The following is a 15,000-nucleotide window of genomic DNA, read 5'->3' as shown; positions in this document are numbered from 1 at the left end:
TCCCAGACCGGCTCAGGCCCATTAGAGGAAGGGAAGAGGAGTCTAACATGATGTTGTCTCTCTCCCAGCCTCTCCCAGCCCGGCTCAGGCCCATTAGAGGAAGGGAAGAGGAGTCTAACATGATGTTGTCTCTCTCCCAGCCTCTCCCAGCCCGGCTCAGGTCCATTAGAGGAATGGAAGAGGAGTCTAACATGATGTTGTCTCTCTCCCAGCCTCTCCCAGCCCGGCTCAGGCCCGTTAGAGGAAGGGAAGAGGACTCTAACAGTAGGGATGGCTAACATGATGATGTCTCTACTGTCCTCTGCCTGGTTTCCTCTGGACCTCTCTGCTCACCAAGATGCTCTGCTGCTGGCCGGGAACCTGCTCGCTGGTACGTACCTGAACACAACACCTGTATACACCTGCTTGATGTTATTATAATGTTAACACACCTGTATACACCTGTTTGATGTTATTATAATGTTAACACACCTGTATACACCTGCTTGATGTTATTATAATGTTAACACACCTGTATACACCTGCTTGATGTTATTATAATGTTAACACACCTGTATACACCTGCTTGATGTTATTATAATGTTAACACACCTGTATACACCTGCTTGATGTTATTATAATGTTAACACACCTGTATACACCTGTTTGATGTTATTATAATGTTAACACACCTGTATACACCTGCTTGATGTTATTATAATGTTAACACACCTGTATACACCTGCTTGATGTTATTATAATGTTAACACACCTGTATACACCTGCTTGATGTTATTATAATGTTAACACACCTGGATACACCTGCTTGATGTTATTATAATGTTAACACACCTGTATACACCTGCTTGATGTTATTATAATGTTAACACACCTGTATACACCTGCTTGATGTTATTATAATGGTAACACACCTGTATACACCTGCTTGATGTTATTATAAGGTTAACACACCTGTATACACCTGCTTGATGTTATTATAATGTTAACACACCTGTATACACCTGCTTGATGTTATTATAATGTTAACACACCTGTATACACCTGCTTGATGTTATTATAATGTTAACACACCTGTATACACCTGCTTGATGTTATTATAATGTTAACACACCTGTATACACCTGCTTGATGTTATTATAATGTTAACACACCTGTATACACCTGCTTGATGTTATTATAATGTTAACACACCTGTATACACCTGCTTGATGTTATTATAATGTTAACACACCTGTATACACCTGCTTGATGTTATTATAATGTTAACACACCTGTATACACCTGCTTGATGTTATTATAATGTTAACACACCTGTATACACCTGTTTGATGTTATTATAATGTTAACACACCTGTATACACCTGTTTGATGTTATTATAATGTTAACACACCTGTATACACCTGCTTGATGTTATTATAATGTTAACACACCTGTATACACCTGTTTGATGTTATTATAATGTTAACACACCTGTATACACCTGCTTGATGTTATTATAATGTTAACACACCTGTATACACCTGCTTGATGTTATTATAATGTTAACACACCTGTATACACCTGCTTGATGTTATTATAATGTTAACACACCTGTATACACCTGTTTGATGTTATTATAATGTTAACACACCTGTATACACCTGTTTGATGTTATTATAATGTTAACACACCTGTATACACCTGCTTGATGTTATTATAATGTTAACACACCTGTATACACCTGTTTGATGTTATTATAATGTTAACACACCTGTATACACCTGCTTGATGTTATTATAATGTTAACACACCTGTATACACCTGTTTGATGTTATTATAATGTTAACACACCTGTATACACCTGTTTGATGTTATTATAATGTTAACACACCTGTATACACCTGTTGATGTTATTATAATGTTAACACACCTGTATACACCTGTTTGATGTTATTATAATGTTAACACACCTGTATACACCTGCTTGATGTTATTATAATGTTAACACACCTGTATACACCTGCTTGATGTTATTATAATGTTAACACACCTGTATACACCTGCTTGATGTTATTATAATGTTAACACACCTGTATACACCTGTTTGATGTTATTATAATGTTAACACACCTGTATACACCTGTTTGATGTTATTATAATGTTAACACACCTGTATACACCTGTTTGATGTTATTATAATGTTTACAGAATGGTAACACACCTGTATACACCTGTTTGATGTTATTATAATGTTTACAGAATGGTAACACACCTGTATACACCTGTTTGATGTTATTATAATGTTTACAGAATGGTAACACACCTGGATAAACCTGTATACACCTGCTTGATGTTAAGGTGTTTACCTGTCTCGCGGTATTTCAACCTTCATAAAACCTTATTACAACAATCGGGTAATGATCTTTACAAACCTGTGGAACGTTAGTACAACGTTATTAGGACATAATTAGTACCTTAACATTAACACAGTCCGGGAACCTGGCAACCTGACTGTACGTGTAGCTCATGTAACATGTATGTAGTTCTGTCCTTCAGCTGTTCTTGTCTATTGATGTCCTGTATTATGTGGAACCACAGGAAGAGTAGCTGTTGCTATAGAAACAGATAATGATCCTAATAAACCCCAGTTAGAGTAGCTGCTGCTATAGAAACAGATAATGATCCTAATAAACCCCAGGAAGAGAAGCTGTTGCTATAGAAACAGATAATGGGGATCCTAATAAACCCCAGGAAGAGAAGCTGTTGCTATAGAAACAGATAATGATCCTAATAAACCCCAGGAAGAGAAGCTGTTGCTATAGAAACAGATAATGGGGATCCTAATAAACCCCAGGAAGAGAAGCTGTTGCTATAGAAACAGATCATGATCCTAATAAACCCCAGGAAGAGTAGCTGCTGCTATAGAAACAGATAATGATCCTAATAAACCCCAGGAAGAGTAGCTGCTGCTATAGAAACAGATAATGATCCTAATAAACCCCAGGTAGAGTAGCTGCTGCTATAGAAACAGATAATGGGGATCCTAATCAAATACCACAATGACAACATTCAGCTGTCGTATTCCCAACATCAAACCAAGCTGTACAACGCTCTTCTCATTCAGCGACGGCTCCACAGTGTATGTGTAGTCCCTGGGCTGGGGAGGAGGAGGGAGGGCCGGTCCCCGGTAAGACAGAGGAGCCCTGGGCAGCGGTGGGGGAGCGCCCCCTGGTGGTCCTGGTGGAACAACTCTTCTCTCACATCCTCAAGATACTCAACATCTGTGCCCACGTGCTGGACGACACGCCGCCCGGACCCGCCGTCAAGGTGTGTGTGTGTCTAAACAATGTGTAAATAAGGGATAAGCGGTCCCTCCAGGCCACCCTGCGTCCCTAGCCAACGCTCCCTCCCTCAGTGTTGTCCTCTCTGTCCTCCAGGCCACGCTCGATCCCTCAGTGTTGTCCTCTCTGTCCCTCCAGGCCACCCTGCCGTCCCTAGCCAACGCTCCCTCCCTCAGTGTTGTCCTCTCTGTCCCTCCAGGCCACCCTGCCGTCCCTAGCCAACGCTCCCTCCCTCAGTGTTGTCCTCTCTGTCCCTCCAGGCCACCCTGCCGTCCCTAGTCAGCGCTCCCTCCCCCAGTGTTGTCCTCTCTGTCCCTCCAGGCCACCCTGCCGTCCTCAGTGTTGTCCTCTCTGTCCCTCCAGGCCACCCTGCCGTCCCTAGCCAACGCTCCCTCCCTCAGTGTTGTCCTCTCTGTCCCTCCAGGCCACCCTGCCGTCCCTAGCCCAACGCTCCCTCCCTCAGTATTGTCCTCTCTGTCCCTCCAGGCCACCCTGCCGTCCTCAGTGTTGTCCTCTCTGTCCTCCAGGCCACGCTCCCTCCCTCAGTGTTGTCCTCTCTGTCCCTCCAGGCCACCCTGCCGTCTCTAGCCAACGCTCCCTCCCTCAGCCCCATCAGAAGGAAAGGCAAGGAGGTAGCAGAGCCAAGCACCATTCCCATGAGCCCTAAGAAAGGCAGCGAGACCAACACTGGTACAGTAGTCCACTTCCTGACGCCTTCTGTTCTGTAGAAACATGTAAACACTTCAGTCAAAGGATACGTACCCAGTCTGACCAGTCTGACCAGTCTACCCAGTCTGACCAGTCTGACCAGTCTACCCAGTCTGACCAGTCTGACCAGTCTACCCAGTCTGACCAGTCTAATCAGTCTGACCAGTCTACCCAGTCTGACCAGTCTGACCTCTCCGACCAGTCTAATCAGTCTGACCAGTCTGACCAGTCTGACCAGTCTACCCAGTCTGACCAGTCTACCCAGTCTACCCAGTCTGACCAGTCTAATCAGTCTGACCAGTCTACCCAGTCTGACCAGTCTGACCTCTCCGACCAGTCTGACCAGTCTGACCAGTCTGACCAGTCTACCCAGTCTGACCAGTCTACCCAGTCTACCCAGTCTGACCAGTCTAATCAGTCTGACCAGTCTACCCAGTCTGACCAGTCTGACCTCTCCGACCAGTCTAATCAGTCTGACCAGTCTGACCAGTCTGACCAGTCTACCCAGTCTGACCAGTCTGACCAGTCTGACCTCTCCGACCAGTCTAATCAGTCTGACCAGTCTGACCAGTCTACCCAGTCTGACCAGTCTACCCAGTCTGACCAGTCTACCCAGTCTGACCAGTCTACCCAGTCTGACCAGTCTAATCAGTCTGACCAGTCTACCCAGTCTGACCAGTCTGACCTCTCCGACCAGTCTGACCAGTCTGACTGACCAGTCTGACCAGTTTGACCAGGCTGACCAGTCTAATCAGTCTGACCAGGCTGACCAGTCTGACCAGTTTGACCAGTCTGACCAGTCTGACCAGTCTGACCAGTCTAATCAGTCTGATCAGTCTGATCAGTCTGACCAGTCTGACCAGTCTAATCAGTCTGATCAGTCTGACCAGTCTACCCAGTCTGACCAGTCTACCCAGTCTGACCAGTCTACCCAGTCTGACCAGTCTAATCAGTCTGACCAGTCTACCCAGTCTGACCAGTCTGACCTCTCCGACCAGTCTGACCAGTCTGACTGACCAGTCTGACCAGTTTGACCAGGCTGACCAGTCTAATCAGTCTGACCAGGCTGACCAGTCTGACCAGTTTGACCAGTCTGACCAGTCTGACCAGTCTGACCAGTCTAATCAGTCTGATCAGTCTGATCAGTCTGACCAGTCTGACCAGTCTAATCAGTCTGATCAGTCTGACCAGTCTGACCAGTCTAATCAGTCTGACCAGTCTTCAGTCCGTTTCTTAGTCCTTCGTTAATGAATGATTTCAGTCAAAGGTGTGAAGGAAAGGTAACCCAGGGCTTCCGTTCACAAAGATCCCTCTCTTCATGACCTTTTTGTGAGCAGGCAGGCCAGCGGACAGCTCGGGGTCCACGGCTAACGTCAACAAGTCCACAACCCTGGGGAGCTTCTATCATCTACCCACCTACCTCAAACTGTACGACGTCCTCAAAGCTACACACACCAACTATAAGGTACGCACGCACGCACACACACCAACTATAAGGTACGCACACACACACACACGCACACACACCAACTATAAGGTACACACACACACACCAACTATAAGGTACGCACGCACGCACACACACCAACTATAAGGTACGCACACACACTCACACACACACACACCAACTATAAGGTACGCACACACACACACACACACCAACTATAAGGTACGCACACACACACACACACACCAACTATAAGGTACGCACACACACTCACACACACACACACCAACTATAAGGTACACACACACACACACACACACACCAACTATAAGGTACGCACGCACACTCACACACACACACCAACTATAAGGTACGCACGCACACACACACACACACCAACTATAAGGTACGCACACACACTCACACACACACCAACTATAAGGTACACACACACACACACACACACACACACACACACACCAACTATAAGGTACGCACAGACACACACACACACACACACACACCAACTATAAGGTACACACACACACACACACCAACTATAAGGTACACACACACACACACACCAACTATAAGGTACACACACACACACACCAACTATAAGGTACGCACACACACACACACACCAACTATAAGGTACGCACACACACACACACACACACGCACACCAACTATAAGGTACGCACACACACACACACACACACACGCACACCAACTATAAGGTACGCACACACACACACCAACTATAAGGTACGCACACACACACACACCAACTATAAGGTACGCACACACACACACGCACACACACACCAACTATAAGGTACACACACACGCGCACACACACACACACGCACACACACACCAACTATAAGGTACACACACACGCACACCAACTATAAGGTACACACACACACACACACACACACCAACTATAAGGTACACGCACACACACACCAACTATAAGGTACACGCACACACACACCAACTATAAGGTACGCGCACACACACACGCACACACACACCAACTATAAGGTACACACACACGCGCACACACACACACACGCACACACACACCAACTATAAGGTACACGCACACACACACCAACTATAAGATACGCACACACACACACACACCAACTATAAGGTACGCACACACACACACACACCAACTATAAGGTACGCACACACACACACACACACGCACACCAACTATAAGGTACGCACACACACACACACACACACGCACACCAACTATAAGGTACGCACACACACACACACACACGCACACCAACTATAAGGTACGCACACACACACACACACACACACACCAACTATAAGGTACACACGCACACACACACCAACTATAAGGTACACACACACGCGCACACACACACACACGCACACACACACCAACTATAAGGTACACACACACGCACACCAACTATAAGGTACACACACACACACACACCAACTATAAGGTACACGCACACACACACCAACTATAAGGTACACGCACACACACACCAACTATAAGGTACACGCACACACACACCAACTATAAGATACACACACACACACACACACCAACTATAAGGTATGCACACACACACACACCAACTATAAGGTACGCACACACACACACACACACACGCACACCAACTATAAGGTACGCACACACACACACACACACACACCAACTATAAGGTATGCACACACACACACACCAACTATAAGGTACGCACGCACACACACTCACACACACACACACCAACTATAAGGTGCACGCACACACACACCAACTATAAGGTACACACACACACACAGTCTCACACACACACTAACTATAAGGTACACACACACACACAGTCTCACACACACACACACACCAACTATAACTCTTGGACTCTTGGAGTTGGTCTTTTCTGAATCACTGAAATATCAGAATAGTCAACCTGGATGTGTAGAAGTGTAAAATAACCACCATGAGTTCTGATACTTCATAGAACGGCAGTTGTGTTCACTCACTACACTTGTTTTCTTTATGTCCTTGTCAACTTGTTGATGTTTGTTGTTGTGTTTCCTAGGTTACGTTGGACCTCCACAGCACCAACGAGAAGTTCGGAGGGTTCCTGCGTTCTACGTTGGACGTTCTGTCTCAGCTGCTAGAGATGGCCACGCTACACGACATCGGAAAGGTCAGAGCGGCCCTAATACACCTCCTAGAAACATGTCATAACTCTTATTCATGTTCATAAGAGTTATATCACTCTTATTCATGTTCATAAGAGTTATATCACTCTTATTCATGTTCATAAGAGTTAGATCACTCTTATTCATGTTCATAAGAGTTATATCACTCTTATTCATGTTCATAAGAGTTAGATCACTCTTATTCATGTTCATAAGAGTTATATCACTCTTATTCATGTTCATAAATGAGTTATATCACTCTTATTCATGTTCATAAGAGTTATATCACTCTTATTCATGTTCATAAGAGTTATATCACTTATTCATGTTCATAAGAGTTATATCACTTATTCATGTTCATAAACCAGTTATAACACTCTTCATGTTCATAAACCAGTTATAACACTCTTCGTGTTCATAAACCAGTTATAACACTTCATGTTCATAAACCAGTTATAACACTTCATGTTCATAAACCAGTTATAACACTCTTATTCGTGTTCATAAACCAGTTATAACACTCTTCATGTTAATTAACATGTTGAAACACCTTTCATATTGATAACCTTAAAGGGATACTGTGAGATTCTGGCATTTAAGCATTGCTACTGTACCTGTAGACTACCAGGCATTGTGCTAACGCTAGTTAGCATTGGCTCGCAAAAACTACCTCTAACGTCCTTCATGCTGGACACAGAGACATAAACATGGGGTCCACAAGTCCATCTGACTCTGGGGAAATAGATAAAGGACCTTATTGGTTACTAGACTAGTCCACAAGTCCATCTGACTCTGGGGAAATAGATAAAGGACCTTATTGGTTACTAGACTAGTCCACAAGTCCATCTGACTCTGGGGAAATAGATAAAGGACCTTATTGGTTACTAGACTAGTCCACAAGTCCATCTGACTCTGGGGAAATAGATAAAGGACCTTACTGGTTACTAGACTAGTCCACAAGTCCATCTGACTCTGGGGAAATAGATAAAGGACCTTATTGGTTACTAGACTAGTCCACAAGTCCATCTGACTCTGGGGAAATAGATAAAGGACCTTATTGGTTACTAGACTAGTCCACAAGTCCATCTGACTCTGGGGAAATAGATAAAGGACCTTATTGGTTACTAGACTAGTCCACAAGTCCATCTGACTCTGGGGAAATAGATAAAGGACCTTATTGGTTACTAGACTAGTCCACAAGTCCATCTGACTCTGGGGAAATAGATAAAGGACCTTACTGGTTACTAGACTAGTCCACAAGTCCATCTGACTCTGGGGAAATAGATAAAGGGGCTTATTGGTTAGTTCAACCACCTCTAAGATACCACAGACTAGTCCACAAGTCCATCTGACTCTGGGGAAATAGATAATTGGGCTTCAATGCCAGAATCTGATGTATGAAAACACAACTATAATTATATTATATAATAATTCATATATTAGATACTAGTTAGTTAGTAGTTGTATAGTATAATGATGTATTGATTAGTTAGTAGTTGTAGTATAATGATGTATTGATTAGTTAGTAGTTGTATAATGATGTATTGATTAGTTAGTAGTTGTATAATGATGTATTGATTAGTTAGTTGTAGTATAATGATGTATTGATTAGTTAGTAGTTGTATAGTATAATGATGTATTGATTAGATAGTAGTTGTAGTATAATGATGTATTGATTAGTTAGTAGTTGTATAATGATGTATTGATTAGATAGTAGTTGTGTAGTATAATGATGTATTGATTAGTTAATAATTGTAGTATAATGATGTATTGATTAGTTAGTAGTTAGTTAGTAGTTGTAGTATAATGATATATTGATTAGTTAGTAGTTGTAGTATAATGATGTATTGATTAGTTAGTAGTTGTAATATAATGATGTATTGATTAGATAGTAGTTGTAGTATAATGATGTATTGATTAGTTAATAGTTGTAGTATAATGATGTATTGATTAGTTAATAGTTGTAGTATAATGATGTATTGGTTAGTTAGTAGTTGTATAGTATAATGATGTATTGATTAGTTAATAGTTGTAGTATAATGATGTATTGATTAGTTAGTAGTTAGTTAGTAGTTGTATAGTATAATGATGTATTGATTAGATAGTAGTTGTAGTATAATGATGTATTGATTAGTTAATAATTGTAGTATAATGATGTATTGATTAGTTAGTAGTTAGTTAGTAGTTGTAGTATAATGATATATTGATTAGTTAGTAGTTGTAGTATAATGATGTATTGATTAGTTAGTAGTTGTAATATAATGATGTATTGATTAGATAGTAGTTGTAGTATAATGATGTATTGATTAGTTAATAGTTGTAGTATAATGATGTATTGATTAGTTAATAGTTGTAGTATAATGATGTATTGGTTAGTTAGTAGTTGTATAGTATAATGTATTGATTAGTTAATAGTTGTAGTATAATGATGTATTGATTAGTTAGTAGTTAGTTAGTAGTTGTATAGTATAATGATGTATTGATTAGATAGTAGTTGTAGTATAATGATGTATTGATTAGTTAATAGCTGTAATATAATGATGTATTGATTAGATAGTAGTTGTAGTATAATGATGTATTGATTAGTTAATAGTTGTAGTATAATGATGTATTGATTAGTTAATAGTTGTAGTATAATGATGTATTGGTTAGTTAGTAGTTGTATAGTATAATGATGTATTGATTAGTTAATAGTTGTAGTATAATGATGTATTGATTAGATAGTAGTTAGTTAGTAGTTGTTGTAGTATAATGATGTATTGATTAGTTAATAGTCGTAGTATAATGATGTATTGATTAGTTAGTAGTTGTATAATGATGTACTGATTAGTTAATAGTTGTAGTATAATGATGTATTGATTAGTTAATAGTTGTAGTATAATGATGTATTGATTAGTTAGTAGTTGTATAATGATGTATTGATTAGTTAGTAGTTGTAGTATAATGATGTATTGATTAGTTAATAGCTGTAGTATAATGATGTATTGATTAGATAGTATGATTAGTTAATAGTTGTAGTATAATGATGTATTGATTAGATAGTAGTTAGTTAGTAGTTGTTGTAGTATAATGATGTATTGATTAGTTAGTAGTTGTATAGTATAATGATGTATTGATTAGTTAATAGTTGTAGTATAATGATGTATTGATTAGATAGTAGTTAGTTAGTAGTTGTTGTAGTATAATGATGTATTGATTAGTTAGTAGTTGTATAGTATAATGATGTATTGATTAGTTAATAGTTGTAGTATAATGATGTATTGATTAGTTAGTAGTTGTTGTAGTATAATGATGTATTGATTAGTTAATAGTTGTAGTATAATGATGTATTGGTTAGTTAGTAGTTGTATAGTATAATGATGTATTGGTTAGTTAGTAGTTGTATAGTATAATGATGTATTGATTAGTTAATAGTTGTAGTATAATGATGTATTGATTAGATAGTAGTTAGTTAGTAGTTGTTGTAGTATAATGATGTATTGATTAGTTAGTAGTTGTATAGTATAATGATGTATTGATTAGTTAATAGTTGTAGTATAATGATGTATTGATTAGTTAGTAGTTGTAGTATAATGATGTATTGATTAGATAGTAGTTAGTTAGTAGTTGTTGTAGTATAATGATGTATTGATTAGTTAGTAGTTGTAGTATAATGATGTATTGATTAGTTAATAGTTGTAGTATAATGATGTATTGATTCGTTAGTAGTTGTATAGTATAATGATGTATTGATTAGTTAGTAGTTGTATAATGATGTATTGATTAGTTAGTAGTTGTATAGTATAATGATGTATTGATTAGTTAGTAGTTGTATAGTATAATGATGTACTGATTAGTTAGTAGTTGTATAATGATGTATTGATTAGTTAGTAGTTGTATAGTATAATGATGTACTGATTAGTTAGTAGTTGTAGTATAATGATGTATTGATTAGTTAGTAGTCGTAGTATAATGATGTATTGATTAGTTAGTATGATTAGTTAGTAGTTGTATAATATAATGATGTATTGATTAGTTAGTAGTCGTAGTATAATGATGTATTGATTAGTTAGTATGATTAGTTAGTAGTTGTATAATATAATGATGTATTGATTAGTTAGTAGTCGTAGTATAATGATGTATTGATTAGTTAGTATGATTAGTTAGTAGTTGTATAATATAATGATGTATTGATTAGTTAGTAGTTGTCTTGTATAATGATGTATTGATTAGTTAATAGTTGTAGTATAATGATGTATTGATTAGTTAGTAGTTGTAGTATAATGATGTATTGATTATTTAATAGTTGTAGTATAATGATGTATTGATTAGTTAGTAGTTGTAGTATAATGATGTATTAATTAGTTAGTAGTCGTAGTATAATGATGTATTGATTAGTTAGTATGATTAGTTAGTAGTTGTATAATATAATGATGTACTGATTAGTTAGTAGTTGTATAGTATAATGATGTATTGATTAGTTAGTAGTTGTATAGTATAATGATGTATTGATTAGTTAGTAGTTGTGTAGTATAATGATGTATTGATTAGTTAGTAGTTGTATAGTATAATGATGTATTGATTAGTTAATAGTTGTATAATGATGTATTGATTAGTTAGTAGTTGTAGTATAATGATGTATTGATTAGATAATAGCTGTAGTATAATGATGTATTGATTAGATAGTAGTTAGTTAATAGTTGTAGTATAATGATGTATTGATTCGTTAGTAGTTGTATAGTATAATGATGTATTGATTAGTTAATAGTTGTAGTATAATGATGTACTGATTAGTTAGTAGTTGTATAGTATAATGATGTATTGATTAGTTAATAGTTGTAGTATAATGATGTATTGATTAGTTAGTAGTTGTATAATGATGTATTGATTAGTTAGTAGTTGTATAATGATGTATTGATTAGTTAATAGTTGTAGTATAATGATGTATTGATTAGTTAGTAGTTGTATAGTATAATGATGTATTGATTAGTTAGTAGTTGTAGTATAATGATGTATTGATTAGTTAGTAGTTGTATAGTATAATGATGTATTGATTAGTTAGTAGTTGTATAATGATGTATTGATTAGTTAGTAGTTGTATAGTATAATGATGTATTGATTAGTTAGTAGTTGTAGTATAATGATGTATTGATTAGTTAGTAGTTGTAGTATAATGATGTATTGATTAGTTAGTAGTTGTATAATGATGTATTGATTAGTTAGTAGTTGTAGTATAATGATGTATTGATTACTGTTGTCTGATCCATCAGTGTGTGGAAGAGATCCTCAGCTACCTGAAACTCTGCTTCTCCAGAGAACCTCTGATGGCCACGGTCTGTGTTCAACAGGTCTGTACTGTGTGTGTGTGTGTGGTGGTCAGTGTAATGACTACTGTACTGGTCAGTGTACTGTAGTCTCTAAGACTCACCACAGAGTGAGACTGGTACCTGCCGACAGGGACTGAGAGATATCGGTCTCCCTGTGCGATGGTTCCATACAAAACACTAACGTTCAGAAGAGACTGTGTGTGTGTGTGTGTGTGTGTGTGTGTGTGTGGTGGTCAGTGTAATGACTAGGTTAAGATAACTGTACTGGTCAGTGTACTGTAGTCTCTAAGACTCACCACAGAGTGAGACTGGTACCTGCCGACAGGACTGAGAGATGGTGACTCGGTCTCCTGTGCGATGGTTCCATACAAAACGTGTGTGTGTGTGTGTGTGTGTGTGTGTCTGAGAGAGAGAGAGGTCAGTGTGTGTGAGAGAGAGAGAGAGAGAGAGAGAGAGGGTCAGTGTGTGTCAGAGAGAGAGTCAGTGTGTGTGTGGGAGAGAGATAACGGTGTGTGTGTGTGTGTGAAAGAGGGCAGTGTGTGTGTGAGAGGGGAGAGACAGAGACAGAAAGAGATCAGTGTGAGAGTGAGAGAGAGGTCAGTGAGAGAGTGAGAGGTCTGTGTGAGTGAGAGAGAGAGAGAGAGAGGTCAGTGTGTTTGTGTGAGAGAGAGAGAGTGAGAGGTGTTTGTGTGAGAGTGAGGTGAGTGTGAGAGAGTGAGAGAGAGAGGGCTGTGTGTGTGTGTGTGTGAGAGAGAGAGAGAGAGAGGGGGCAGTGTGTGTGTGTGAGAGAGAGGTCTGTGTGAGAGAGAGAGGTCTGTGTGTGAGAGAGAGGTCTGTGTGTGAGAGAGAGGTCTGTGTGTGAGAGAGACTCTGTGTGTGAGAGAGAGGTCTGTGTGAGAGAGAGGGTCTGTGTGTGAGAGAGAGAGGTCTGTGTGTGAGAGAGAGAGGTCTGTGTGTGAGAGAGAGGTCTGTGTGTGAGAGAGAGAGGTCTGTGTGTGTGAGAGAGAGGTCAGTGTGTGTGAGAGAGAGAGGGTCTGTGTGTGTGAGAGAGACTTCTGTGTGTGTGTGAGAGAGAGAGGTCTGTGTGTGAGAGAGGTGGTCTGTGTGTGGAGAGAGAGGTCTGTGTGAGAGAGAGATGTCTGTATGTGTGAGAGAGAGTTCTGTGTGTGTGTGAGAGAGAGAGGGTTAGATCTGTGGTGAGAGAGAGAGAGATGTCTGTGTGTGTGACTCAGAGAGTTCTGTGTGTGTAACTCATGTGAGAGAGAGTTCTGTGTGTGTGTGAGAGAGAGAGAGGTCTGTGAGAGAGAGAGAGGTCTGTGTGAGAGAGGTCTGTGTGTGAGAGAGAGGTCAGTGTGTGTGAGAGAGAGAGAGGTCTGTGTGTGTGTGAGAGAGAGAGTTGTGTGAGAGAGAGAGAGAGGTCTGTGTGTGAGAGAGACTCTGTGTGTGAGAGAGAGAGGTCAGTGTGTGTGAGAGAGAGAGGTCAGTGTGTGTGTGAGAGAGAGAGAGGTCAGTGTGTGTGAGAGAGAGGTCAGATAACTCATGTGACTCTACGAGAGAGAGGTCAGTGTGTGTGTGAGAGAGAGAGGTCTGAGAGAGAGATATAGATCAGTGTGTGTGTGTGTGTGTGTGTCATGAGAGAGGTCAGTGTGTGTGTGTGTGAGAGAGGTCTGTGTGAGGTGAGTGTGTGAGAGAGATAAGACGGTAGTCTGGTGTGTGTGATTTTAATATCCTGTCTCCCTCTGGGTTGAAAAATGTTGTTAACATTCCCAGAATGTCCTGATTTAATCCTTCCAATTTCTGGGAATCTACAAATCGTGTTTCTGGAAAACCCAGGAACGTTACCCTGAGTGGTACCATTTCAACCTGTCGTCTCTCCCGCCAGTTATTGAAGACGTTGTTTGGTACCAACCTAGCCTCCCAGATACGAGGGGCCCAGGGCGGTCCTAGTCGATCCCAGGGAAGGCTCTCCGTCTGGGCTCGTCCCAGCCTGAGACCTGGCCTCTATCACTA

General features: G+C 39.9%; 2 non-coding genes and 1 pseudogene across 2 annotated transcripts; all 3 read left to right on the top strand.

Moving 5' to 3' along the window:
• LOC135570711 (huntingtin-like) overlaps positions 1–15,000 on the top strand; it is a 73,168-nt pseudogene that overhangs the window by 20,954 nt on the left and 37,214 nt on the right.
• LOC135570718 (small Cajal body-specific RNA 14) lies at positions 13,035–13,164 on the top strand. The gene has a single exon (XR_010463577.1). It is a non-coding gene; the product is annotated as a small Cajal body-specific RNA 14 (non-coding RNA).
• On the top strand, positions 13,227–13,362 carry LOC135570715 (small Cajal body-specific RNA 14). Its single transcript, XR_010463574.1, has one exon. It is a non-coding gene; the product is annotated as a small Cajal body-specific RNA 14 (non-coding RNA).

Source organism: Oncorhynchus nerka, unplaced genomic scaffold (assembly GCF_034236695.1).
Source record: "Oncorhynchus nerka isolate Pitt River unplaced genomic scaffold, Oner_Uvic_2.0 unplaced_scaffold_915, whole genome shotgun sequence".
NCBI classification, from domain to species: domain Eukaryota; kingdom Metazoa; phylum Chordata; class Actinopteri; order Salmoniformes; family Salmonidae; genus Oncorhynchus; species Oncorhynchus nerka.
Note: the sequence above shows the minus strand (reverse complement) of the source record. Positions and strands in the feature narration are given on the sequence as shown.